At 44.0% G+C, this 27,231-nt stretch overlaps 1 protein-coding gene across 2 annotated transcripts in view; it reads right to left on the bottom strand.

Moving 5' to 3' along the window:
* Positions 1 to 27,231, bottom strand: part of clcn5b (chloride channel, voltage-sensitive 5b) — a 105,418-nt gene that overhangs the window by 76,912 nt on the left and 1,275 nt on the right. The window lies entirely within an intron of this gene.

The following is a 27,231-nucleotide window of genomic DNA, read 5'->3' as shown; positions in this document are numbered from 1 at the left end:
GGTGGAACGCAGCAGGCCAGGCAGCATATATAGGAAGAAGTACAGTTGATGTTTTGGGTCGAGACCCTTCATCAGGACTAACTGAAAGAAAAGATAGTAAGAGATCTGAAAGTGGGAGGGGGAGATCCAAAATGATAGGAGAAGACAGGAGGGAGAGGGGTGAAGCCAAGAGCTCGAAAGTTGATTGGCAAAAGGGATACAGAGCTGGAGAAGGGAAGGGATCATGGGACAGGAGGCCCAGGGATAAAGAAAGGGGGAGGGGAGCACCAGAGGGAGATGGAGAGCAGGCAAGGAGTGATTGTGAGAGGGGCAGAGAGAGAAAAAAGGGGAAAAAAGGAGGGGGGGGATAATAAATAAATAAACAAATAAATAAGGGATAGGGTAAGAAGGGGAGGAGGGGCATTAACAGAAGTTAGAGAAATCAATGTTCATGCCATCAGATTGGAGGCTACCCAGCTGGTATATAAGGTGATGTTCCTCCAACCTGAGCGTGGCTTCATCTTGACAGTAGAGGAGGCCGTGGATAGACATATCAGAATGGGAATGGTACGTGGAATTAAAATGTGTGGCCACTGGGAGATCCTGCTTTCTCTGGCGGACAGAGCGTAGGTGTTTAGTGAAACGGTCTCCCAGTCTGTGTCGGGTCTCACCAATATATAAAAGACCACACCGGGAGCACTGGACGCAGTATACCACACCAGCCGACTCACAGGTGAAGTGTCACCTCACCTGGAAGGACTGTCTGGGGCCCTGAATGGTGGTGAGGGAAGAAGTGTAAGGGCAGGTGTAGCACTTGTTCCGCTTACAAGGATAAGTGCCGGGAGGGACATCAGTGGGAAAGGATGGGGGGGGGGGCACGAATGGACAAGGAAGTCGCATAGGGAGCGATCCCTGCAGAAAGCAGAAAGATGGGGGGAGGGAAAGATGTGCTTAGTAGTGGGATCCCATTGGAGGTGGCAGAAGTTACAGAGAATTATATGTTGGAGCCGGAGGCTGTTTGGGTGGTTAGGTGAGGACAAGGGGAACCGTATCCCGAGTGGGATGGCAGGAGGATGGAGTGAGGGCAGATGTGTGTGAAATGGGAGAAATGTGTTTGAGAGGAGAGTTGATGGTGGAGGAAGGGAAGCCCCCTTGTTTAAAAAAGGAAGACATCCACTTTGTCCTGGAATGAAAAGCCTCATCCTGAGAGCAGATGCAGCGGAGTCCCTACGTGACTTCCTTGTTCATTCATTTCCCCCCACTCCCCCATCCGTTCCCACCAATCTCCCTCCCGGCACTTATCTTTGTAAGCAGAACAAGTGCTACACCTGCCCTTACACTTCTTCCCTCACCACCATTCAGGGCCCCAGACAGTCCTTCCAGGTGAGGTGACACTTCACCTGTGAGTCAGCTGGTGTGGTATACTGTGTCCGGTGCTCCCGGTGTGGCCTTTTATATATTGGTGAGACCCGATGCAGACTGGGAGACTGTTTCGCTGAACACCTATGCTCTGTCCGCCAGAGAAAGCAGGATCTCCCAGTGGCCACACATTTTAATTCCACATCCCATTCCCATTCTGATATGTCTATCCACGGCCTCCTCTACTGTCAAGATGAAGCCACACTCAGGTTGGAGAAACAACACTTTACATTTCATCTGGGTAGCCTCCAACTTGATGGCATGAACATTGACTTCTCTAACTTCCATTAATGCCCCTCCTCCCCTTCTTATCCCATCCCTTATTTATTTATCCCCCCTCTTTCATCCCCTCTCTTTCTCTCTCTCTCTCTGCCCTTCTCACAATCACTCCTTGCCTGTTTTCCATCTCCATCTGGTGCTCCCCTCCTCCTTTCTTTCTCCCTAGGCCTCCCGTCTCATGATCCTTCCCATTCTCCAGCTCTGTATCTCATTTGCCAATCAACTTTCGAGCTCTTGGCTTCATCTCTCCCCCTCTGGTCTTCTCCTTTCATTTCAGATCTCCCCCTCCCACTTTCAGGCCTGGCATTTCCCTCTCCCCTCCCCCCACCTTTCAAATCTACTCCTCAGCATTTTTTTTCTCCAGCCCTGCCAAAGGGTCTCGGCCTGAAACGTCAACTGTACTTCTCCCTATAGCTGCTGTCTGGCCTGCTGCGTTCCACCAGCATTTTGTGTGTGTTGCTTGGCGTTCTACAATATGCTTTTGACAAACATTTGGCCAACAATATATCTGAATTAGCATATTGCAACTCTTAACTTTATCAAGCTATTAGTGAGAAACAAACAATATAGAAGAAAGGTCATGTAGTCCAGGTTTAGCTGAAACAGTGCTTAATTACTTTAATGTAGCATTAGTCACAGATGCATGACCCTCATCTGAGTACACTATTCAACAAAAGCTGATATAAAATGCTTACATTGAGGACAAAATGTTCCTTGAAGGTGGTTTAAATTTTACTTTTGGAAGCTAACTAATGTAGTGATCCACCAATTCTAAAGCAGTGCTTCTCACATACATTCCATCAATTACTAACAAAAAACATGTCTTCAAAAGAGGAAACACAAACAAAATGAAAATAAGTTAATGCCTAATAACTGTTATCAATAGCCATAACATATTGGTAAGTTGCTGGGGTTATTGCATCTCAACAAAATTCAGTTTTTATTCAGAGTAACCAACCTTATAAGAGGTATATATCAAAGGCTTTTTCAAATCTGGTTTTGCTAAGCTACTTCCCACTACAGAACCTACCAATTACAAAAAAAAAGTAACATTTTAAGGAGGAAGTAATGAAAGGCAAAATATATTGGATTGCTTCCATTAAAGCTTGATACTGTACAGAACTGTAACTCCCTGTGGTGACATTGTTGTAGATAGGGGCTGTTTAACCTGCATCACAAAATTACTGCAAAGCATTGATTTCAAATTCATTGATTTTGTCTCTTGTATTCCGATTTAACAAATCTCATTCTACAGACCTGTTCTCTACCCACACTCTACCCAACAACCCCTAACACCATCCCAAGATCAATATCAGGTGTTAAATTGATCAAATTATTTACAAGAGTTCAAAAAGTCAACTGATTAAACACAAGAATCCTTCACCTTATGAGAGATCCCCTTACAAGCAAAAATAATTTATCAGAAAATTATAAAGTTACTTTAATTTAGTGTTCACAAAGGAAACTTACCTTGTTACAAGCTTTAACATTAAACTCAGTTTTAATTAAACAACAAAGAAATGTTTTGGCAACATTGGACTGTAAAAGTACTTTGCCACAATTTAAACAGTACTTTGGACATTGAAGTGCTCAACTTCAAAGTGGTTAAGAGAAACCAATCCTCGGGTCAATTCTAGAGTTCAAAATAACAGTGACACATATACAATGTAAAGCTCCAAATCAGTTTGATTTTCATTTTTGTCTAAAATATATGCTTTAGATCATAAATCTGGACATTAGCTATCTGTTTATGAAAATGACTTGTAGTTATTTAGCTCCTTCCATGACCACAGGTAGAGTAAAACATTTACCAATCAAAGGGGTACTTCTCATGAAGTATTGTTATCAATTGGGGAATTTCCACTTCTGAGCACAGATTTCCTCACTGCATATTGCTCACTTCATGATCAAAATCTCTAATGCTTTGTAATGTATTTATTAGTTCACACAAAGAAAATGACTAACTGATCCATCAACCAAGGTGTACTTACTGTTTTGAGTTGAGAACTTTGAACAGAAAAGGCAAGAGAAGAAAATTTCCTAGAACTAAGTAACAAAATAAATTACTCCCAGATCTTTATGGCTTCTGCAGTAAAATTGTCAGGACCATATTCTCAGAAAACAGAACTTCTATGTAATTTTCCTTCTCCATTTTCTCATGTAGTTCCTCAAACTGTGATTAATTTATACTTGATGACTTCTTCAAGCTATGTAGTTAATAGTATTCATTCAAAAGGTGGATGATCAATGAACTCATTTTCTACAAGTCTGGAAATACAATGGATTCTAGTTAATGGGGCAACACTTAAAGAACAATAACAAATTGAGAAAGCACTGGATTCCCTTCGCTTATTTGGGACACTATGCCATTTAAATGGGACAGGAGACTGTTGCTGAACAATTTCTAACGAGCATCAGTTGTGTGAACTCGTGTGGCTGTTAGACACTATGCCATGCTTACAGCAAACAGTTTTTAAATAGCATCATTTGTGTGTGCTTACATTCAAAAAACAGTGATTTTTGTAATAAGCAGTAAGAAAATTCAAAACTGCTTTGCTCATTACAGTTTCAAGCATTTAGGCTTGCAGACACCAGAAATGGCGGGAGGTGAAAATGAAACGATTTCAGCACTTCAACATTAGGAACTACAAAGAATTTGAAGGTATTAGCAATAATCTCGAATGTTAAAGTGTTAAGATTTGGAGGATGCAATCATTGAAAGCATTATTTGAAGGCAGTCCATTATTTGCACTTAGAATCTGCACTTATTTTGTTCATTTACAGTCAATCAAAAGCGTATCCTGTCAATATCTATTAAAAACTAATGCATAGTTTTACAGTACTGTAGTAGTTTTGGTAGTGTTTTAGTTTGTTCTACAATTCATTTAAACTCATAATATGTTACTCAGTTAAATCATAGTTTGTCTTTTTTATGCTTTATTAACTATTTCCATGAAACTTTGGCAAACTGGGGTAGCCACTTAATTGGGCCAAAATGCACTGGTCCCAATGTGTCTCAATTAGCTGAAATCTTCTCTACAGCAAACCATCCTGCTAGTACACACTGCCACCTCAAAGCTGGTGTGCTAGACTGCTATAACCAGGAAATGAAACTATTACATTTTGGGATCTTGTTAGCAGAGATTCAATTTACTATACAATAATCAAATGATCTCCCGGAATTGTCATAATCCTGAAGTAATTACATTACAATTTAACAGGGTGCTAGTCATCCTTCAACAAATGAACAGAATGCCCAAACTTATACTGCTTCAGACAGCAGCTACTGAAGAAGAGGAAAAGAAAACCACCAGTTTGCAAAGGAAGTGGTGTGCGCGAATGATTGCTATCAAAATCTAAACTGATGTCAGGAGTGTTAACAAGTGTAAGCTTCGCTTTGTATATTTTGCACAGAACTACAGTTTTCAATCAGGTACTAATATAATTTTACATTAATTCCCTGCCAAAAGAATATTTTATTGATAACATGGACAATAGAGAGAATTATCTATTTCAAGTAGCAAGCATTTCACTACGTTTGCTTACACTATTCACATCATGTTAACATGCACCAATTTTTTAGTTTCAATCATAACTCAGGCCCCATTGCATCAGTATATTGGGGTAAGAATACAATACTGGGCCGTCTCCTATGACTGAACTAAGCTTTACTGTGTCCTTCAAGATATGCCACCTGAGAATGTGCCAGTCTTAGTACTCATTTGCAGATAATGCTGTTGGGCAGACCAGAGTACATTTTTTACTAAGAAGATTGGAGGAGAACACTTATCAATTCAGTTTAGATCAGAAGACCTCAGAATACTGCACAAATACACTTTGGATATGCTCTCTAAATTGGGGTCTGGGTAAGAAATCCATAAATGGATAGAACTGCTCTATAAGCTGTATTCAAGTATAACAGTACAAATTAATGTATAGGAAACTAGAAGCTTTCATCAACACATGGATCCTAGAGGAACTGAGGGATTGAGACAGCATCTACACAGAAAAATAAACAGTCCACATTTTGGACTGAGGTGCTTCATCTGGACTGCGTATTAGAGGAGAATTATCTGTATAAAAAGGTGGAGGGTAGGGGTGGAACAGGAGCTGACAGGTGATACGTGTGGATCCACATGAACATGGGGTAGAGGAGAGGTTTGGTAGGATGACGGGGAGGAAAGAGGATAGAAATAAGGAAGAGATAGGTGGAAAGGCTAAAAGTAATAGAAGAGGAAGGTGAAATATGGAATAAAGAGAGAGTGGTGGAGAGGGTCGAGGAGAGTAGTTGGCAAGGGTTACCAGAGAAAGGAGTGTGAGAGTGATGGACAGATTGATAGGTGGAAGAGGAGAAAGAGTCGTGGTGATGGGGGCTATGTAGATCAGGAGGGGAGAGAAAAAAAATGGGGGTGGGGGAGGGGTAAGACAGCAGTAACCACAAGGTCATGAATTCAATGTTCATGCTGCCAGTTTGTAGGCTTCCCAAGTGGAATAAGAGGACCTGTCCCTCTAGTTTATGTCCAGCCACTACTTGATGAAGGAGGAAGCATAGGAGCAGGTGTTAAACAAGTGGCATTTATAGGGGGAGGGGAGGGAGGGATGAGTGGACCAGGAAGTGATCCCTGTTGAAATCAGAAAAGGGATGTAAAGATAGATGTGACTGGTGGTGAGATCCATTGTAGATGGTAGAAGTTGCAAAGAATGATATGCTGGGTGTGTAGGCTGACAGGCAAGGACCAAAGGAACTCTAACTTTTTTCTGCTTAGGGGTGGGGAAAGACTTGGTGGAAGGGCAGTAGTGTCTGAAATAGAGTAGATGTGCGCAAGGGTGGATGGTGGTGGGGGGTGGGGGTGTGAAATCACCATTTTCTTTAAAAGGAACTCATCTTAGATGTCCTGAAGAGGAAGAGGAAGACCTCATCTAGAGAGCAAACGTAACATAGACAGTGGAACTGCAAAAAAGAAATGGCATCCTTGAAAGTGCCAGAGTGTGTGGAGGAGCGGTCAACATTGCTGTGAGAGTCAATGGGTTTTAGTAGAAGTCAGTTAATAAGCTGTTTCCTGAGTTGTAGACAGAGAGACCAAGAAAAGGAAGGGAGGTCAGAGATAGGCCAAGTAAATAAGGTAGGGTGGAAGTTGGAGGTGAAGTTGATAAAGTTGACAAGCTCTATTCTGAGTGCAGCAACCACCTCCAATGGAATCCGATGTGGTTGTCTGAATTTCCCTGGAGTAAAGTAGAGAAGCAACACCTAATATTCCACTGGTGATATGAACACCGAATTCTCCAATTTCTGGTAACTGTTCCCTCCTGTCCCTTTTCTCTCCACTCCAGATTTACCTAGCTCCTATCATCATTCCTTTTTCCCCTCCTCTATCTTTTTTATTTGCCCATGACACACTTCCCACTGGTTTCCCTCCACCCTCGCTCCATTCCATGCTCCGCCTTCCTCTCCTATAAGATTGCATCATCTTCATCCTTTAGTCATTTTCACCTATTTCTTCCCAGCTCCAGGCACCATTCCCACTCTCCCCTTCCCCATCTACCTATCAACCATTCCTATTAAATCTGGATTAGCCTATCATGTGATAACTCTTGTTCCGCTCTTTTTCTCTACCATCTTATACTGGCAACCTCCCCTCTATCATCCAGCCCAGATGAAGCACCTTGACCTGAAATGACAAGAGTCCATTTTGGCCTATTATTTCTGCCTGACCTGTAGAGTTTCTCTAGCATCTCATGTGTTGCTCCAGATTCCAGCATCTGCAGTCTCTTTGTGTCTCCATTTTGCTTTCTAATCAAATGTACAATGTCCTGTGTATGTTACTCAAAAGGGCTTCTTTGGTTTGTTACGAGTAGGAATGCTTCTTTGTCTGTTAAATGTTCCTCTCGCCATTGTTTCGCTTTAGAATGGCTGATATGGTAATTCATATTGTATTCATTTGTTAATCAATGGGGAATGTTATTGTGTTTTGTGAGGCTGGGAACTTGGGGTGTGAAGGCAGTCGGGAGGGAGAGCCGAGGAAGGTGGACGTGCGCTCGGAAGACCACCGGGGAGTCCGAGGTAGAAGATGTTGAAGTCGGAGGCAAGCGACGAGGGGTCGAATCGTTCGCTGGTTGAGCTCCAACGAGTGCACTACCCTGACTGAACTTTGATAAGTTGTTGGCACCTTTTGTTTTTTTCCTTGTGTGTGTATATATATATATATATATATATATAGTATTGCCTAATACTCTTTTAATTTTAGTAAACTCTTTAAATTGTATTTCATAACGGTATTTGTTGTGGGTTTGATACTGTCAGCGGGAGCGAGGCATAAACTCGAGTCTCACAGCACCTGCGTGTATGGGAGGCGGGGTTGGTGTGTGGCTGGATCTCCTTTTCCCCTAGACATATACCAGCCTTTTGGGTAAGTGTTACACAAACATGGAGTCACTAAGGCTGCCCTTTCTATTTTGTTTGTGTACTGTAAAAGAGAAAATGTTGCATTTTTCATCAAATTAATTTAATGGTAGGATGCCACTGGAATTATGGAGGATGGTCTATTGAAATATTAAGGCTGGTGGGGAGTGTGATGAGCTCTTAATTCTTGTTATGATTCAAAGAGATCGACTTTGCCTGTTGCTTGGCGGCCGAGGCCGGGGTTGAAGCGCTCGGCAGAGATGGTGCTCCGTGTCGGAGGGCTGGTCAGAGGCTCAAAGTTTTCGGACAGACTCAGAGTTGGCTATGGTCGGGTGCTTCCAGGAGGCTGTATCAGCAAGGTTGCGGCGCTGGAAGTTCATGGCAGGAAGAGTTTTTCTTCCTTCTACCGACTGCGTGAAATGATGGGCTGTCGGGACTTACAGACTTTTTTTTACCGTGCCATGGTCTGCTCTTTATCAGATTATGGTATTGCTTTGTACTGTTGGAACTATATGTTAAATCATGTGGTCTTTGTCAGTTAGTCTTTTATCAATTATGGTATTGTCTGCACTGTTGCAACTAAATGTTAACTATAACTACGTGGTCTTGTGTAGGTTTTTGGTTTGTTGGGTGGTAGTGCTGGTCTCTTGACTTGGTGTGTCTGGGTAGTCTTGTTTTGTCTGATGGGTTTAGAGTTCCTTTCCGGGGAACGTGCTAAGATGGTAGCGCGATATTGATACTCAGCAGCCTCTCCGGACTCTGGACTGGGGATTACCAAACATTATGTGGTTTTTCTTGTCTGGTCTGTTTTGTTGTGTGCGTTTTTTGTGATATCATTCTGGAGAACATTGTCTCATTTTTTAACTGCATTGGTTTCTAAATGACAATAAACTGAATATGAATCTGAGATGTTGATAATAAAAGTACAGGAAAAAGAGGAGGCACAGTTGAGAGCCCTTTTAACTATAGTAATGGGAAAGCCAGAATTTAAAAAAAAAGACACCTTAAAGACAACATTAGAAGAACTCAGCAAATAAGGCAGCATCTATGGAGGGTAATAAACATTCAATGTTTCAGGCTAAGACTCTTCATCAGTCCAGATATTCTTCAGAATCTCTTATGTTTATGATTTTAAAGGCAATGAAATGTAAAGTCTTATTACCAAAGCAAAGCCGGAGCAGCTGAGAAAATGGAATAGAATGGAAGCACAGTGGGAAAAGATGTTTTCAAAGTTCCTGTGGGAGTTAATGGACATATATGGACATCGGTATTTAATCTATGCAGTCAAGGAGATAAAGCTTGGACATGCAACTTTTCATAGCTAGAGACCAAGCAGATTCCATAGCCACATCTTAGTGATTTGGAAAAAATGAATGGAATTGAAGGAGAATGTGTTCAATTCAGGGCTAACTTCAGCATGAAGGAAAGTGATGGGAAGGGACCCAGTTCAGAAGTATGCAAGGATACAATGTTCATTGTAAAGATAGTGACCTTTGTGTGTGGCTACATCAAGCTATGTGAAGACTGCAATTATATAAACACTAAGCTTCTGTGGCGACCCACTTTCTGCGCAGGCGAACCGGCTCACAAATAGCTAGCGCGTGGGGGGAGACTTTGGTAATGTACCTCTGACGTCATTTCCGCCCGGAGAGGGCGGGCGCTAGGGATTAAAAACCAGCGCCGCAAAGTTTGAATAAACTAGTCTCGAAACGACTTACCGACTGTGTGTCATTATTTCAGCGCTGTATGTAGCACATCGCTACATTGGTGACCCCGACGGTCCAAACGGGATTTGGACCAAAGATGACCGACTCTTCATCTGTTCACGCAATTTCGCTAAAACTGCTGACTTTCTGGACGCTGCGACCACGCGTGTGGTTTAGCCAAGCAAAAGCCCGGTTCCAGATTCGGCAGATATCTTCTGATTCCACGCGTTACTATCATGTGGTGAGCACCCTTGACCAGGAGACGGTCGCCCAGGTTGCGGATTTCATACAGTCGCCCCCGGAAGAAGGCAAATATGAAGCATTCAAAGCGCTGCTCATTGGGACCTTTGGCCTCTCACGGCGTGAGTGGGGTGCCCGCCTGCTTCACCTGGACAGTTTGGGAGACAGACTGCCATCAGCATTGATGAACGAGATGCTGGCCCTGGCTGACGGACACAAGCCCTGCCTCATGTTCGAGCAAGCATTCCTAGAGCAACTGCCCAAGGACATACATCTGCTGCTGGCTGACGCAGATTTCAGCGACCCCCGGAAGGTGGCAGCCCGGGCAGATGTGCTGTGGAAAGCCAAGAGGGAGAGCGTGGCGTCCGTCAGTCAGATTACCAGGCCACGCGCCCAACAGCGGACCAAACCATGCCCGGCGGGGGGGGCGCACACAACACAGAGGCAGGAGTGAGGAGGCCAGTGAACAGTGGTGTTTCTACCACCAGCGGTGGGGCACAAAAGCCCGCCATTGTCGCCCGCCCTGCAAGGGCCAGAGCCAGCAGCCACTAATGACTATTAGGACACCAGGACAGCCTCTTGTACGTCTGGGACAAACAGTCGGGACGCCGCTTCTTGGTTGACACCGGAGCGGAAATCAGCGTCTTGCCCCCAATGGGGTACGACACCCACAACAGGAAGCCAGGACCCACCCTGAGGGCCGCAAACAGCAGCACGATACGGACCTATGGCACCCGCACAGTGCAGTTGCAGTTCAGCGCGAGCCGGTTCACGTGGGACTTCACACTGGCTGCGATAGCCCAACCACTCCTGGGGGCGGACTACTTGCGAGCTCACAGCTTGCTGGTTGACTTGCAAGGGAAAAGACTGGTACATGCCGAGACTTTCCAGACGTTCTCCCTGGGTGAAGCCAAGTTGCCGGCCCCACACCTGGACTCCATCACGCTATCGGACAACGAATTCACCAGAATCCTGGCGGACTTTCCATCGATTCTGGCACCGCAGTTCACGGCAGCCATGCCCAGACACGGGGTTCAGCACCACATCCCGACCAAGGGACCACCCCTCCACGCCCGCGCATGAAGGCTCCCCCCGGAAAAGCTCCGCCTGGCGAAGGAGGAGTTCAAGAGGATGGAGGAATTGGGGATCATACAGAGGTCCGACAGCCAATGGGCCTCCCCCCTGCTCATGGTGCCCAAAGCAGCTGGGGGTTGGAGACCATGCGGCGACTACCGCAGACTGAACGAGGCTACAACTCCAGACTGCTACCCCGTGCCACAAATACAGGACTTTGCAGCAAACCTGCATGGGGCAAGAATATTTTCCAAAGTAGACCTCGTCCGGGGATACCATCAAATCCCGGTGCACCCTGAAGACATCCCCAAAACGGCACTTATCACCCTGTTCGGCCTGTTCGAGTTCCTCCGAATGCCATTCGGCCTGAAGAATGCCGCACAGACGTTCCAGCGTCTAATGGATGCAGTGGGATGCGACCTGGACTTTGCGTTCATCTATTTGGACGACATCCTTATAGCCAGCATTTGTTGCCAGGAGCATCTGTCCCACCTCCGCCAGCTCTACTCCCGCCTGAGTGATTTCGGCCTCACGATCAACCCGGCCAAATGCCAGTTCGGTCTCAATATCATCGACTTCCTGGGCTACAGGATTACCAAAGACGGGGCAACACCTCTGCCCGCCAAGGTAGACGCGATCCACCACTTTGCCCGGCTCAATAAGGTCAAAGGCCTACAGGAGTTTGTTGGTATGGTGAACTTCTACCACCGTTTCCTCCCCTCAGCAGCCCGTATCATGCGCCTTTTGTACACCCTGATGTCAGGTAAAGGCAAGGACATTACTTGGGACGAGGAGGCCGCGGCCGCTTTCGTTAAAGCCAAGGAAGCCTTGGCAGATGCCACGATGCTGGTGCACCCCAGAACGGACGTTCCGACCGCACTCACGGTGGACGCATCTGACACAGCAGTCGGTGGGGTGCTAGAACAGCTCATCGAGGGGCGCTGGCAACCCTTGGCGTTCTTCAGCAAGCACCTACGACCACCCGAACTCAAGTACAGTGCTTTCGACCGGGAGCTGTTGGCACTGTATCTGGCGATCCGGCATTTCAGGTACTTCTTAGAAGGCGTGTTCACGGACCACAAACCGTTGACCTTCGCATTCACGAAGGTGTCCTACACCTGGTCGGCTCGTCAGCAGCCACATCTGTCCTACATCTCCGAGTACATGACGGACATCCAGCATGTCTTGGGAAAGGACAACGTCGTGGCGGACGCACTCTCCAGACCTGCTGTCCAGGCCCTGTCCCTGGGGGTGGACTATGCAGCACTGGCGGAGGCGCAGCAGGCAGATGACGAGATGCCCAGCTACAGGACTGCAGTCTCGGGTTTGCAGCTGCAGGACTTTCTCGTAGGCCCAGGTGAGAGGACTCTCCTGTGCGACGTGGCTACCGGCCAACCTCGCCCCATCGTCCCGACAGCCTGGATGCAGCGAGTTTTCAACTCCATACATGGTTTGGCGCACCCATCTATCAGGACAACTGTCCAGCTGTTCTCCAGCAAGTTTGCATGGCACGAACTTCGCAAGCAGGTCAGTGAATGGGCCAGAACATGCGCGCACTGCAAGGTGCAGCAGCACACTAAAGCCCCGCCGCAGCAGTTCGAACCTACCCACTGGAGGTTCGACCACATTCATGTGGATATCGTGGGCCCCCTACCAGTGTCCTGAGGAGCGCGGTACCTCCTAACTATGGTGGACCGGTTCACGAGGTGGCCAGAGGCGGTCCCGCTCACCGACACATCTGCCGATTCCTGCGCCCGAGCACTGATCGCAACCTGGGTAGCACGCTTCGGGGAACCGGCCCGCATTACCTCTGACAGAGGCACCCAGTTCACCTCCAGCCTGTTGGGAACGCAGCTTCACAACACTACTGCCTACCACCCACAGTCCAACGGACTAGTGGAACACTTCCACCATCACTTGAAGTCGGCTCTCATGGCCCACCTGAGAGGACCTAACTGGGTGGACGAGCTTCCCTGGGTCCTGCTTGGAATTTGCGCCCAAAGTGGATCTGCATGCCTTGACGGCTGAGTTGGTGTATGGCGCACCCCTGGCCATCCCAGGAGAGTTCATACCAGCCCCAAGAGGGCAAGAGGAAGAACCCGCAGCAGTCCTGGACAGGCTACGCGAGAGGCTCAGCAACCTGGCCCCCGTACCGACTTCACAGCACGGACAGACCCTGACCCATGTACCCAAAGACCTGCAGAACTGTAAGTTTGTGTTTGTACGAAGGGGCGGACACCGGGCTCCGCTACAGCAGCCGTACGAGGGGCCGTTCAAGGTGATCAACAACGGGTCCACGTACATTCTGGACATTGGGGGGAAAGAGGAGGTTTTCATGGTGGACCGACTCAAACCAGCCCATGTGGACTTGGCGCAGCCGGTCGAGGTTCAGGCACCGCGGCGCAGAGTCAGACCTCCCAAACAGAGGCTGATCCAGACTGTGGACATTGAGGGGTGTATCTCTGATGTCATTTCCGATCTAGGGATTAAATGCCAGTGCCGTGAAGTTTGAATAAACTAGTCTCGAAACGACTTACCGACTGCGTGTCATTATTTCAGCGCTGTGTGTAGCACATCGCTACACTTCATTATATACTAGATACTGAATACTTTCCAGAAGCCTTTGGTGAAACAGAGTAGACTACATATTCATTGGCACAGGGTAACTATCTTTTTGCATTTGAGGATTGCTGCAATATCTTGACCAACACAGTATATTATTCTAAAAAAACTGAGACTAATTCAGTAAATATCAGCTAATCTGATCAGTAAAAGAAAGGATGCTGACAATCCTAAAGTTCTACCTCCACTAATATTGTTTGTTTTATAAGTACTTGAAACTACTTGAACACCATACTAATGAATTATGGTATTTCTTAGTACTGTAATTCAGAAAATGCAATCTTAAAGCTGGAAATTCAAGATTATCAATGCACCTGATACAATGTACCTGTAATGATTTCTATTTTCATCTCAGTTGGAAAGTCCCTGAGCTTCCCGGATATCTTACATACCAGCTTTTCAAACACAACCAGGAAATTCAAAGGCCAAGATGTCTTGGAACCACAAAAGCCAAATAAATTACATGCATGGCAGTGGTAATAATTTCAAATAGTATTTTATGCATTCTTCTTCAGCCATCAGAAGAAAGTTCCCCTAGTAAGACCACTAATCATTGTAAACATATCTTCCTCACTGACAATCAACACTGGCACACCTCAGGGAGGTGCTCTTAACCCACTGCTCTACTCTCTTTACACCCAAGATTGTGTAGCCAGGCACAGCTCAAGTACCAGCTATAAATTTGCCAACAACACAACTATATAACCATATAACAATTACAGCACGGAAACAGGCCATCTCGGCCCTTCTAGTCCGCGCTGAATGCTTACTCTCATCAAGTCCCACCGACCTGCACTCAGCCCATAACCCTCCATTCCTTTCCTGTCCATATACCTATCCAATTTTTTTTTTAAATGACAATATCAAACCTGCCTCTTCCACTTCTACTGGAAGCTTGTTCCACATAGCTATCACTCTCTGAGTAAAGAAGTTCTCCCTCGTGTTACCCCTAAACTTTTGCCCCTTAACTCTCAACTCATGTCCTCTTGTTTGAATCTCCCCTACTCTCAATGGAAAAAGCCTATCCATGTCAACTCTATCTATCCCCCTCATAATTTTAAATACCTCTATTAAGCCCCCCCTTAACCTTCTACGCTCCAAAGAATAAAGACCTAACTTGTTCCCACCTTTCTCTGTAACTTAGGTGCTGAAACCCAGGTAACATTCTAGTAAATCTTCTCTGTACTCTCTCTATTTTGTTGACATCTTTCCTATAACTCAGTGACCAGAACTGTACACAATACTCCAAATTTGGCCTCACCAATGCCTTGTACAATTTTAACATTACATCCCAACTATTTAAACTATTGTTGACAGAATTTCAGATGGTGATGAGGAGACGTACAGAAGCAAGGTAGATCAGCTGGTTGAGTGGTGTCACAACAACAACCTTGAACTCAACATCAGTAAGACCAAAGAACTGATTGTAGAGTTCAGAAAGAAGAAGTTAAGGAAACATAAAGAGATCAGCAGTTTCAAGTTCCTGGTTCAGCATCTCTGAAGGTCGGTCCTGGGCCCAACATAATGATGCTATTATAAAAAAGGCATTACTGTGCCTTTATAGTTTGAGAAGGATTAGTACATCACCAAAGACGCTCGCAAATTTCTACAGCTGAACCGTGGAGAGCATACTAACTGATTACATCCCTGGTATGGAGGGGCTACTGCACAGGATCAGAAAAAGCTGCAGGAATTTGAAAACTCTGCTAGCTCCATCATGAGCAGTAGCCTCTCTACTACTTCTCTACATCTTCAAACAGCAATGCCTTAAAAAGGCAGCAGCCATCATTAAGAACTCTTATCAACCAGGACACACCCTCTTCTCATTCCTACCATCAACGAGGTTTACAGGAGCTGAAGACACACCAACAATTTTTCAGGAACAACTTCTTCCCCTTCGCCAGCAGATATCTAAATGAACAATGAATCCATGAACACCACCTCACTATTTTTTTCTCTCTGATTTATTTTTTAATAAGTATTTCTTTTGGCAATTAATAGGTTTTTAATCCTGTATTGCAATGTATTGGTGCAGCAAAACAATAAATTTTACAACATACGCCGGTGATATTAAACTTGATTCTGATTTTGTCTTATTTCTGTAGACTCAAGTGTTCATCACCTAAGTAAATACAGATGCAAAAAAATCCATTTAAGATTTCCCTCATCCCTTTCTGTCTCCATGCATAGATGACCACACTGATCTTCCAGAGGACCAATTTTCTCCCTTGCTATTCTCTTGCTCTAATATATCTGTAGAAGCTCTTAGGATTCTCCTTCACCTTGTCTGCTGGAGCAATCTCATGTCTTCTTTTTAGCCCTCCTGACTTCGTTTTAAGCATTCTTTTGCAATTCTTATACTCAAGTTCTTTATTTCTTCTTCCTATCTATATCTGCTATGGACCATCTTCTTCTTAACGGGCCTCAATATCTCTCAAAAATCAAAGTTCAATAAACCTGCTATCCTAGCCTTTTATTCTGACAGGAACATACAAACTCAGTTAAGTGTGAGGTAGCTCATTTTGGAAGGTCAAATATGATGGCAGAATAGTATTAATGGTAAGACTCTTGGCAGTGTGGAAGATCAGAGGGATCTTGGGGTCCGAGTCCATAGGATACTTCAGGTTGTTGCACAGGTTGACTCTGTGTATGGTTAAGAAAGCATATGGTGCATTGGCCTTCATCAATCATGGGATTGAGTTTAGGAGCTGAGAGGTAATGTTGCAGCTATATAGGACCCTGGTTAGACCCCTTGGAGTACTGTGCTCAGTTCTGGTCGCCTCACTATAGGAAAGATGTGGACCCATAGAAAAGGTGCACAGGAGATTTACAAGGATGTTGCCTGGATTGGGGAGCATGTCTTATAAGAATAGGTTGAATGAACTCGGCTTTTTTTCCTTGGAGCGACAGACAATGAGAGGTGACCTAATAGAGGTATATAAGATGATGAGAGGCATTGATCATGTGGATAGTCAGAGGTTTTTTCCCAGGGCTGAAATGGCTAGCACGAGAGAGCACCGTTTTAAGGTGCTTGGAAGTAGGTACAGAGGAGATATCAGGGGTAAGTTGTTTTTTTTTTTAAGCAGAAAGTCGTGAGTGTGTGGAATGGGCTGCCGGCGATGGTGGTGAAGGTGGATATGATAGAGTCTTTTAACAGATGTATGGAACTCAGAAAAATAGAGAGCTATGGGTAACCCAAGGTAATTTCTCAGGTAAGGACATGTTCGGCACAGCTTTGTGGGCCAAAGGGCCTGTATTGTGCTGTAGGTTTTCTATGTTTCTATGTTCTAACTCTGTACTCTCAAAATTTCACTCCTGAAAGCCTTCCACTTGCCAAGTACACCTTTGCCAGACAATTACCTGTCTCAATCCACATGTCTGATGCCATCAAAATTGTGTCTCTCCACTTTAGAATCTCAAGCTGCATACCAGACCGATCCTTTTCCATAATTACCTTGAAACTAATGGCATTATGATCACTAGATGCAAAATGTTTCTCTACACGAACTTCTGTTACCTGCTCTGCTCTTTCCTTAATAGGATATCTAGTATTGCACTCTCTCCATTTGGGACCTCTATGTATTGATTAAGGAAACCTTCCTGAACATATTTGAGAAACTCTATCCAATCCAGCCCTTTTACCATATGAGAATCCCAGTCAGTATGTGGAAAGCTAAAATCACCTCCCATCACAACTGTATGTTTCTTGCTACAGTCTGAGATCTCTCTACATATTTGCTCTTCCAAATCCTGGTGACTATTCGGTAGTCTATAATATAATTAGAAACGGGGATTGTGCCGGAGGATTGGCGTATTGCTCATGTGGTTCCATTGTTTAAAAAGGGTTCTAGAAGTAAGCCTGGCAATTATAGACCTGTCAGTTTGACATCAGTGGTGGGTAAATTAATGGAAAGTATTCTTAGAGATAGTATTTATAATTATCTGGATAGACAGGATCTGATTAGGAGTAGCCAGCATGGATTTGTGCGTGGAAGGTCATGTTTGACAAACCTTATTGAATTTTTTGAAGTAGTTACGAGGAATGTTGATGAGGGTAAGGCAGTGGATGTAGTCTTTATGGACTTCAGCAAGGCCTTTGACAAAGTTCCACATGGAAGGTTAGTTAAGAAGGTTCAGTCGTTAGGTATTAATGCTGGAGTAATAAAATGGATTCAACAGTGGCTAGATGGGAGATGCCAGAGAGTAGTGGTGGATAATTGTTTATCGGGATGGAGGCCGGTGACTAGCGGGGTGCCTCAGGGATCTGTTTTGGGCCCAATGTTGTTTGTAATATACATAAATGATCTGGATGATGGGGTGGTAAATTGGATTAGTAAGTATGCTGATGATACTAAGGTAGGAGGTGTTGTGGATAATGAGGTGGGTTTTCAAAGCTTGCAGGGAGATTTATGCCGGTTAGAAGAATGGGCTGAACGTTGGCAGATGGAGTTTAATGCTGAGAAGTGTGAGGTTCTACATTTTGGCAGGAATAATCCAAATAGAACATACAGGGTAAATGGTAGGGCATTGAGGAATGCAGTGGAACAGAGAGATCTAGGAATAACAGTGCATAGTTCCCTGAAGGTGGAGTCTCATGTAGATAGGGTGGTGAAGAAGGCTTTTGGAACGCTGGCCTTTATAAATCAGAGCATTGAGTACAGAAGTTGGGATGTAATGTTAAAATTGTACAAGGCATTGGTAAGGCCAAATTTGGAATATTGTGTACAGTTCTGGTCACCGAATTATAGGAAAGATATCAATAAATTAGAGAGAGTGCAGAGACGATTTACTAGGATGTTACCTGGGTTTCAGCACTTAAGTTACAGAGAAAGGTTGAACAAGTTAGGTCTCTATTCATTGGAGCGTAGAAGGTTGAGGGGGGATTTGATCGAGGTATTTAAAATGTTGAGAGGGTTAGATAGAGTTGACGTGAATAGGCTGTTTCCATTGAGAGTAGGGGAGATTCAAACGAGAGGACATGATTTGAGAGTTAGGGGGCAAAAGTTTAAGGGAAACACGAGGGGGTATTTCTTTACTCAGAGAGTGATAGCTGTGTGGAATGAGCTTCCTGTAGAAGTAGTAGAGGCCAGTTCAGTTGTGTCATTTAAGGTAAAATTGGATAGGTATATGGACAGGAAAGGAGTGGAGGATTATGGGCTGAGTGCGGGTAGGTGGGACTAGGTGAGATTAAGAGTTTGGCACGGACTAGGAGGGCCGGAATGGCCTGTTTCCGTGCTGTGATTGTTATATGGTTGTTATATGTTATATGGTTATAATCTTATTAACATGGTCTTTACTTTCTTATTTCTCAAATCCATCCATATAACCCCAGTAGACAAGCTCTCTAGCCTGTTCTTTCTGAGCACTGCTGTGACATTTTCCCTGACTAATCACGTCATCCCTCCCAATTTAATCCCTCCTGTTCTGTCACGTTTCAAACAACGGAACCCTGGAACACTAAGCTGACAGGCCTGCCCCTCCTGCAAGCAAGTCTCACTAATAGCTACAATAGCATACTTCCATGTCCTACACTCATCTGCCTTTCTTCCAATACTCCTTGCACTGAAATATACTTAATTCAGAACATTGGTCCTACCATGATTCCTGACTTTGTATGTAGGCTTAATAACATCTTTCCCCACAACCATTCCACTATCTCTGGAGACGGCTTATCTACTGATACCTACTATAAGCCTACAGATTCTCACAGCTACCTGGACTATTCCTCTTCCCACCCTGTCTCTTGGAAAAATGCTATCCCCTTCTCACAATTCCTCCGTCTCTGCTGCATCTGCTCTCAGGATGAGGCTTTCATTCCAGGACGAAGGAGATGTCTTCCTTTTTTAAAAAAAAGGGGCTTCCCTTCTTCCACCATCAACTCTGCTCTCAAACGCATCTCTCCCATTTCCCACACATCTGCCCTCACCCCGTCCGCCCGTCACCCCACTTGGGATAGGGTTCCCCTTGTCCTCACCTACCACCCCACCAGCCTCCAGGGCCAACGTATAATTCTCCGTAACTTCCGCCACCTCTAACAGGATCCCACTACTAAGCACATCTTTCCCTCCCCCCCTCTTTCTGCTTTCCTCAGGGATCGCTCCCTACGCGACTCCCTTGTCCACTCGTTCCCCCCCCCCCCCCCATCCCTTCCCACCAATCTCCCTCCTGGCACTTACCCTTGTAAGTGGAACAAGTGCTACACCTGCCCTTACACTTCCTCCCTCACCACCATTCAGGGCCCCAGACAGTCCTTCCAGGTGAGGCGACACTTCACCTGTGAGTTGGCTGGTGTGGTATACTGCATTCGGTACTCCCGGTGTGGCCTTCTATATATTGGTGAGACCCGACACAGACTGGGAGACCATTTCGCTGAACACCTACGCTCGGTCCGCCAGAAAAAGCAAGATCTCCCAGTGGCCACACATTTTAATTCCACGTCCCGTTCACATTTTGATATGTCTATCCATGGCCTCCTCTACTGTCAAAATGAATCCAAACTCAGGTTGGAGGAACAACACCTTATATATCGGCTGGGTAGCCTCCAACCTGATGGCATGAACATTGACTTCTCTAACTTCCGTTAATGCCCCTCCTCCCCTTCTTAACCCATCCCTGACATATTTAGTTGTTTGCCTGTTCTCCATTTCCCTCTGGTGCTCCCCCTCCCCCCCTCCTTTCTTTCTCCCTGGGCCTCTCGTCCCATGATCCTTTCCTTTCTCCAGCTCTGTATCACTTTCGCCAATCACCTTTCCAGCTCTTAGCTTTATCCCACCCCCTCTGGTCTTCTCCTATCATTTCGCATTTCCCCCTCCCCCCACTACTTTCAAATCTCTTACTATCTTTCCTTTCGCTTAGTCCTGACGAAGGGTCTCGGCCCGAAACGTCGACAGTGCTTCTCCTATAGATGCTGCCTGGCCTGCTGTGTTCCACCAGCATTTTGTGTGTGTTGTTGTTTGAATTTCCAGCATCTGCAGATTTCCTCGTGTTTACTCCACTATCTGCTCTGGCACTCTGGCTCCCAATCCTCCTGTGATTCTAACCGCCACCAACATGCAGCACGAGCAAAGGATATTAGTCCCCCTCCAATTTGGGTGCAAACTGTGTCATCTGTACAATTGCCACTTTTCATGAAAGAGAAGCCAATGATCCAAAAATCTGAAGCCCTCTCTCTTGCACCATCCACTTACCCATCTGTCAAAATGTATGATCTTCCCATTCCTTGCTTCACTATCAAGTGACATAGGTAGCAATCCTGAGATCACAACCCTGGAGATTCAGTCCTTTAACTTAGTACTTAACTCCCTAAAATCACTTTGCAAGACCTTGTCACTCTCTCTACCCATGTCAATGGTACCGATGTGGACCACAACCTCTGGCTGCTTACCCTCCCACTGAAGAATGCTGTGGACTCAACCCAAGATGTCACTGGATGCAACAACCATCCAGGAATCTCATTCTTGGCAACAGAACCTCCCTCTGTTCCCCTAACCACTGAATCCACTATTAGAACAGCTTGCCTCTTCTTCCCCACTTCCCTTTTGAACCACAAAGTCAGACTCAGTGCCAGAGACCTGAAGGCTTTTGCTTATATACTTATTGTAATTTATAGATTTTTTATAATGTATTTCAATGTACTGTAGCCACAAAACAACAGTTTTCATGACATATGCCAGTGATATTAAACGCGATTCTGAAAGATAAATCTGAAGAGGTATTGCTGGATTTCTTCAAAGTTCCTCATTATGTTGAGAAAACCTGAGACCTGATACTCCTAATTAAAATCTATGCTTCAAATTAAGATTAAGGTTTCCAAACATTTAGAATGTCTTGCATTTCCACCTTTGAGGATTACTCTTGTCCTTTGATATTATTTTTCCCCTTCAGAAACATAATATCACAAATAAACTACACACCACAATAACACCACTTTTCAATGTCATCCAGTTCTATACCTAGCACTCCCAGGACTATTCTAGCTGTGAACATCCATTACATAAAGAAAAAACTCCTGTCAATCCATCCAGCAGTCTGCCTTTTCTACAGTGCTTTCCAAAATTACCTAACTTTCAAACTTGCAGTTTCCTTTATAATCATTTGCACTGTTCCAAAGGGAGATCATTACACAGTATTGTTACGTTCCCAGTAACCGGGTGACTTACCAGCAAAGATAGAGAGGTCCGCTGAAGTCTGATGGTAATATTTTCAAACGTTTTTATTTATAAAGGGGCACAAACGTATGGTTAATACAAAACATTCAGATCATATACATCGTCAAAACTCAATCTAAAGCACAGGTATAGTAATAATTAATCAGAAATAAGCTCTATCGTTGTCTGGGGAATACTGAGTCCAATGGAATATAAAAGTCACTCATAAATCTGCAGGCTTTTCCGTTTGGGAACCACTTGCATTTCACGTGTTAGAGAGAGAGAGTGGTGAGAAAGAAGGAACACTTGCCCGTCGTCTTTACGAAGACGATCCCGGTTGTTAGTTAAAATGGTTTTCCTTTGGTTTCAGCCACAGACTCCTGATCCGGAATCTAACGCACGTGGCTTCCTTCAAAATGGCTTCCCGCTCCGACGGGAAGTGCTATCGTGTCTTCTTCGTGTGTCTCCTTGGTGCGTCTGAGACCCCGCCTCGGCAGCCCACCTTTTATCTGGACTGGCAGGGTTGTAGATGTCAATCAGGGTGGGGGTGAGGCAATCTTTCCCCCATCACCCAGCCCACGTTGCCCTGAGAGTTTGCACGTAGTCCAGTCCCTTATTCCACAAAGGTGTCTCCCAAGACAATGGCTATGTCCTTGGCTTTTGTCTGGCTGAGAGGCCAGCCCACATTCCAAACCGTAAGGCTGCTCTCTCTCTCTTGCAATTCTCACAAAGGAGGGGGCCGGGGTCATAACAGTATATATTCGATATACTACTGTAATGTTGAATATACAAGTTTTATACTACAGTAGACAAAAGTCAATAAAAACAACACAAGATAGTAAGTAGATTGTGGAATTTCCATGCTTTTGCATACTCTCTTATTATAACAGTGAAAGCCATTCAGCCCATCAGGACCATGGTGTTGCACCAGATAATTCTCATTCCCCAACCCATTACAGGTAGTCCCCGAGTTACGAACGTCCGACTTACAGACAACTCGTACTTACGAACTGAGGAAGGAGAACGCCATCTGCCATTTTAAGTCAGATCGCGATGCCATCCACCATTTTAAGTCAGATCGCGATGTGGTATGCCATTTTAAGTGGTTGCCGTTGACACTGTGTTGAGTGTTTAACTTTCTATTTGGCTTAAATTTTTCTTAGTAAGATTCACCCTGACCCCGCTCCCCCGTTCCGGTTGGCTGGTGGCACAGTGAGATCAGCGCCGGGCTGGAGAACAGAGGTTTCCGAGTTCGATCCAGTGACAGACCGCTCCTGTCCCGGGTTGATGTTGATGCAGTGACTCCCATACCATCCGTGCTGGGTTGATGTCGAGCTCGCAACTCGACCTCATATAAAAAAAACACTGCCACCTTCAGTTTAAATTCCCACGTGAAATATTGTGGAGGATCAAATACCCAAACCCCGCACAGCCGCCACTTGTCCCATTTAGCCTGTCGCAGTGCAGTGGTCCTTAGGACCCAGTGGACTTCGGGACCCACCACCCGCAGTGTTTCTGTTCCATCGATGGGAAGCGATTGCGATTGAAAATAAAGTAGAAATAATAAAGCGTTTGGAAAGAGGTGAAACGCCATCGGTCATTAGAAAAGCGTTAGGCTACAGTCGGTCAACGATTGGAACAATTTTAAAGGATAAAGTTAGAAGAATGGAGCATGTGAAAGGCCCTGCCCCGATGAAAGCTACAATTATTACTAAGCAATACAGTGGTTTAATTATTGGAATACATACGTTTCTTAAGTGTTTTATATGCATAGAAATGTAAAATATATACTATATACTCAGACAAACGTTTGACTAACTGACGCTAAATAATACTGGATGTACTTGTTCCGACTTACATACAAATTTGACTTAAAGACGGACTCAGGAATGGAACTCGTACGTAACCCGGGGACTGCCTGTATTTTCTCTTCCTTATCTATTAATTCTCATGCCTCTTCGTACACTGATAGTTTAGTTTACAGAAACCTATCTATTTTTTTGGTATACAGGACACAGTTCATAGAAACCTACATTATCATGGGGAGAACATGAAAACTTCACATAGGCAGTACTGGAATAAACTCAGATTTGAGAGGCAGCTAACTACTCCACAGCCATGGCACAAAGAAACTGAAAAATAATCACATGTTGGAGATAAACTTCATTACAGTTTTTTGTATTTTTGATGTAGCATAGTTTGTCACAGATCCCAATGTTTGCTTCATTTATGTAGCTTATGGCTAGTTAAAGCAATTTAAAGTCAAATAGTGTGCAGAGAGTGGTGGGAGTGTGGAATGAGCTGCCAGATGAAGTGGTAAATGCGGGCTCACTTTTAACATTTAAGAAAAACTTGGACAGGTACATGGATGAGAGGTGTATGGAGGGACATGGGCCAGGTGCAGGTCAGTGGGACTGGGCAGAAAAATGGTTCGGCACAGCCAAGAAGGGCCAAAAGGCCTGTTTCTGTGCTGTAATGTTCTATGGTTCTATAGTGTAAATAAAGAAAAAGTGTAAATTTATTTTGTCACAAGTGTATTTAGCATATAACAAAACTTTGAACTGTAGGCTTAGCATTACAAAATATAATTTTCAGCGATACTGAAATTCTTAGAAACTTCATTTCATTCCCTCCATCATGTAAACTATAGCCAACAGCTTATCAGTTTATTTTTCAACACTTTCTCAGACAGAACCCAAATTAAGTTCAGAATTTACAATTCTAATGTTACTCCTTCTCAAAATTCAAGTATGCACAACAATACAAGACTTCATTGAATTACTACAATTGCCTTAAATTCATTTACCTATTTTTAAAATTCGTTAGTAATACATAATACAACAACTTTGAAATGTGGAATTGTGCATAAGAATTTCAAGTCCTTATTACAACACATAGAAGAAGGTCATCCAGTCCATTCTGCCTCCCAGAATAATTTCATCAGCCCATTCCTTCAAGGCCCTGCAACCGACTTTCTCACTTGTCCATGATCTCCCTTTTTTCTTTTGTTTTGTTTGCCACATACCCACCAAGGGCTAATTTACAGTAGCCAAATAACCTGCATGTCTTTTGTGATACGGGGGCACCTGGAAATTAACACGTGCAAACACCACAAAGTCAGTACTGAAAGTTCAGGCATGAATGTGGGTCTCCATATCTGTGAGGTAACAGGTGTAACTGCTGAGTGACTGTGCCACTCCCTTTGACTTTTGAAGCAGAGCTGTAGCAAAATGATTTTGCATTAAGAAAAGAGAAATCATTAAGGTTAGCTACATGGTACACTTCAAATACCTTCAAATGTAGCTTTTACATTTTCTACCATGCCCAGGAACTTCTACAAAACTGACATACAATTTTAAAAAGTTATAAAATTATCAACCTCTGATGTTCAGAGGACTGTGAAACAAAAGCAACAAGATAGGGATAACTAATCTTTTCTAAGATAAGTAGGCAGCACAGAGGCACAGCTAGTTAAACTTCATGCAAAGGGGGTTTTTTTGAATCTTTTTAAGGCAGAAGTTGGCTGATTCTTGATGAGCAAGAACTTGGAATATTACGACAGGTGTATGGGATAGGGGACTTAAAATAACAATTCATGATCTATGAAATGGTGGAACAGACTTGAGCAGACAAGTAGTTCTTAATTCATATGTTGTAAGTTTCTAAACATGAAATTGAAAGATTTTGATTTAAACTGAAGAGTACTTGTACAATAACCTTTAACTACTATATTGTGCACACTACATTGGGAACTTGTATTCCGAGACTTAGTTCCAGATTTCATTACACTGAACTTGATTATAAATAGCAACAAAATTACACCACATCACTTTCTGGTGAATTACATTGATATCACAGCACTGAAATAGAGTCATAGAGAGGTACAGCACAGAAACAGAGCCTTCAGCCTGTCTATTCCATACCAAACTGTTCTTCTATCTCGTCCCATCAACCTGCACCTGGACCATAGCCCTCCATAAGCCTTCTATCCATGTACTTATCTATACTTCTCTTAAATGTTGAAATTGAATCCGTATCAACCACTTTCATTGGCAGCTCGTTCCACACTCACGCGTCTCTATGAATAGTCTGTTAATTATTTCACCTTTCAACCTTAACCTATGACCTCTAATTCTAGTCTCACACAACTTTAGTGGAAAAAGCCTGCTTGCATTTACCTTATCTATACCACTCAAACTTTTGTATAACTCTATTAAACCTCCTAGCAATCTTCTATGCTCCAGGGAATAAAGCCCTAACATATTCAACCATTTCCTATAATTCAGGTCCTCAGGTCTATCCTTGTACATTTTCTCTGTACTCTTTCAGTGTTATTGATATTGGTCCTATTAGTTGGTCACTAGATCTGCACACAAAATTGCAACTTTGGCCTCACCAACGTCTTATGTGACTTCAACAGAACATTCCAACTCCTGTACTCAGCACTCTGATTTATGAAGACCAACGTGCCAAGAGGTCTCTTCACAAACTGATCTACGTTGCTACTTTCAAAGAATTATGGATCTATATTCCCAAATCTATAGTCCCATTGTTCTCCCTCACTCCTCAGTGCTCCACCATTCATTGTGTAGCAAGTCCCTACATGGTTTGTCCTCCCAATGGGGAACACTTTACACTTGTCTGTATTCAATTCCCCTGCCATTTTCTCAGCCCATTTTCCAGCTAGACCAGATCCCACTACAAGCTTTGATAGTCTTCCTCACTGTCCATTATACCCCCAGTCTTAGTGTCATCTGCAAATCTGCTGATCTAGCTAAAATAATAATCCAGAGCCTTTATTACACCTCAGGATCAGTGGTTAATAATATCAGTGGTTATAATAAAGATATGTTCTTCTTGTAATCACTAATATAGTACACATAAAAGCTTTAGAAAACTCATTTATTTTTCACTGAGCCATACACTTCCTCTCCTAGAATAGGTTTCATTAATCTCCTCTTAAACAATGGTTGGAAAAATTCAAATTAGTCAGGACTCCCAACGAGAAACAGAAAGAATAACAAACTTTAAAAAATCCCAAAGATGAGTGCTTTCTCAGCACTTATCTCCATTATAACTGCTGTTACAATGCACAGCCCAATCAAATTATGCAGCACATAGTGACTTTTGCTGCCATGTAATCGCACTACCTTCATTATTATAGAAGCTCATAGAAGAATCCTATTCCCCGACTAATTTTCCTCGTAAACCATTCTCCCTTCACATTTCTATCAAATTCCTCCAGATTATATCTGGTCAGTACTTCAATAGACTTACAAGGACAGGCGCCACACATTCTCTAAATTATGCTTAGGCATTAAATCTTGCAAGATATTTAGTCGTTAGTACTGAGGTGTGATAGATT

The sequence above is a fragment of the Hemitrygon akajei genome, chromosome 10 (assembly GCF_048418815.1).
Source record: "Hemitrygon akajei chromosome 10, sHemAka1.3, whole genome shotgun sequence".
NCBI classification, from domain to species: Eukaryota; Metazoa; Chordata; class Chondrichthyes; order Myliobatiformes; family Dasyatidae; genus Hemitrygon; species Hemitrygon akajei.
The sequence above is the reverse complement of the archived record's forward strand: the minus strand, read 5'-3'. Positions and strand labels throughout refer to the sequence as shown.